Genomic DNA, 2,541 nt, shown 5'->3' with positions numbered 1-2,541 from the left:
GAAGGCGCATTTTGATCCACAACCCGTTGTAACATAAGAATGCTTGTGCGAGAAGAACTATGACCTCACAGGGGAGCACACGCCAGTGATCTCATTCTGCACTGTACGTCATCACTTTAGAATCTTTCATTTACACAGGGCCTCCAATAGCATTTGTTTTTCAGTTTTGCAGGCGTATTAGCCTATTAATCGGTTTGATTTTTTTGCCATTTTTTTTTTTTTATACTTTAAAATTAAATAAATACATTGACAAGTTTTGACAAAACTGTCATGACATAACAATAGCGAAGCTGTTCGGAGATTGTTGCTTCATTTGTAACTGAGTTCCTCATAAACAATTTAATATTATAATAGGCCTATTACCAACATAACACTTGTGTCTTCATAGCGTTAAGTTAAAATAATTGTCATAAATGATAATATTTGCATTGGACACATGCGCGTTTGTGCATTCGTATGTCAGCTCGTATAGCTCGCCGTGATCGTATAGTGGTTAGTACTCTGCGTTGTGGCCGCAGCAACCCCGGTTCGAATCCGGGTCACGGCAAAAAGAATAACATCGAGTTAGCAGGGTGGTATTTTGACATTCTTTAATTTAACGTGCCAGACAGTGAAAATCTGATGAATTTTCAGGTAGAATACGTTAGTTATATATTAAATTAGAACATGTAGAAAAGTACTGTGATTGTTAGTGTTGTTCACGATTGAAGTCAATCTTTTTTTATAAAGCACGTTTTAAAACAACAGAAGTTGACCCAAAGTGCTTTACAGATCAAACAAACAAAATAACAGAGTGATATAAAAACAAACTGAAGGTGTCTTTCACTTTGAATGCGAGATTCTATTAAGATATGTTTGCAACACCGCACCGTTTTGCTCTTTATTGATTATTTTAGTGACAGTTTGTAAAGAACCACAAAATACCCGTTTGTCAAAGGCTGAATGTTCGGCACTAATCAGGTATAAAGAAGTTTTGTTGTTCGCCGAGTTTTTTTTGTTTTTGTTTTTTGTTTTAAATAAAAGCAGCGCAGTTTACTATTCAGTCCACAAGGATGCGGTAGTGATCTTTTTGACATTAACTGTGGTCTCAAACGCCTGCCGTGATCGTATAGTGTGGTTAGTACTATACTGCGTTGTGGCCGCAGTAATATCGGTTCGAATCCGGGTCACGGCAAAATCACAGATAGTGAGGTGCTGCTCTTTTTATGTAACAGGACCATGTGGTCGTGCTGTAAAAACAGCAATTCAAAGTATATATATATATATATATATATATATATATATATATATATATATATATATATATATATACACTACCGGTCAAACGAACACTGACTGAAATGTTTCTTATGATCTTAAAAATCTTTTGATCTGAAGGCATATGCTTAAATGTTTGAAATTAGTTTAGTAGATAAAAAATATAATTGTGCCACCATATTAATTTATTTCATTATAAAACTAAAATTTAATAAATAAATAAATAAATAAATAGAAAGTTTTTGAAATTGATGACTTGGACCAAATAATAAAGAAAAGCATCCAATAAATGCCCAACATAGATGGGAACTCCTTCAATACTGTTTAAAAAGCATCCCAGGGTGATACCTCAAGAAGTTGGTTGAGAAAATGTCGAGTACATTTCTGCAAATTCTAGGCAAAGGGTGACTACTCTGAAGATGCTCAAATATAACACAGTTTTGATTTATTTTGGATTTTGTTTAGTCACAACATAATTCCCATTTTTCCATTTATGTTATTCCATAGTTTTAATGACTTTACTATTATTCTAAAATGTGAAGTAAAAAAAAATATATAATAAATAATGAGTAAGTGTTTCAAAACTTTTGACCGGTAGTGTGTGTGTGTGTGTGTGTGTGTGTGTGTATATATATATATATATATATATATATATATATATATATATATATATATATATTCAGTTCTACTGTGGTAACAGAGAGGACTACATAAGCTTAACCAATATGTGTCTGTTTATATATAAGCTAGTTTAAGACATTCACTAATACAACAGTTTCTATAGTTAAGCACCAGATGATTTAAGCACCAGAGGGCAGCAAACGACTATGTATAGTCAAACCACTGCCTACAAAGAGATCATTATGGCAAATTTAGCTAAATTAAAGACTGATTAATCTCACAGTTTGAGATAACTGCACCTGTATGAATTTTAGACAGTGCTGTTTCTGAGTTTTACTGAGATGGCAGAGACCCTAAACAGACTGAATAATGCTATATAATAGAAATGTTGTGTGAAAATGAATTACATTCATTATTAATTGCCCCAAACCCTTTTTGCTAGTTTTCACAAACATTATCTGACCTTAAACATTGCAGCGTTGTCTTGCCTGAGCATGTATATGTGCTAACAGTGAGTGTTGTCTGATAATTAAATGATAATGCTTTGTTGTTTCTTTTAAATTTTCACATACTGAAATGTAGTGACATGCAATTAAAGTCAGAAACACACATATGTGTCTGACTCTGCACCTGTGGTAATTCTAATTAGACAGGACTGAGATG

At 33.1% G+C, this 2,541-nt stretch overlaps 1 non-coding gene across 1 annotated transcript; it reads left to right on the top strand.

The window, feature by feature from the left end:
- The first annotated feature begins 475 nt into the window (after positions 1 to 475).
- On the top strand, positions 476 to 547 carry trnah-gug (transfer RNA histidin (anticodon GUG)). Its single transcript has one exon. It is a non-coding gene; the product is annotated as a tRNA-His (tRNA).
- Positions 548 to 2,541: the final 1,994 nt, after the last annotated feature.

The sequence above is a fragment of the Myxocyprinus asiaticus genome, chromosome 1, assembly GCF_019703515.2.
Source record: "Myxocyprinus asiaticus isolate MX2 ecotype Aquarium Trade chromosome 1, UBuf_Myxa_2, whole genome shotgun sequence".
Lineage (NCBI taxonomy): Eukaryota > Metazoa > Chordata > Actinopteri > Cypriniformes > Catostomidae > Myxocyprinus > Myxocyprinus asiaticus.
Note: the sequence above shows the minus strand (reverse complement) of the source record. Positions and strands in the feature narration are given on the sequence as shown.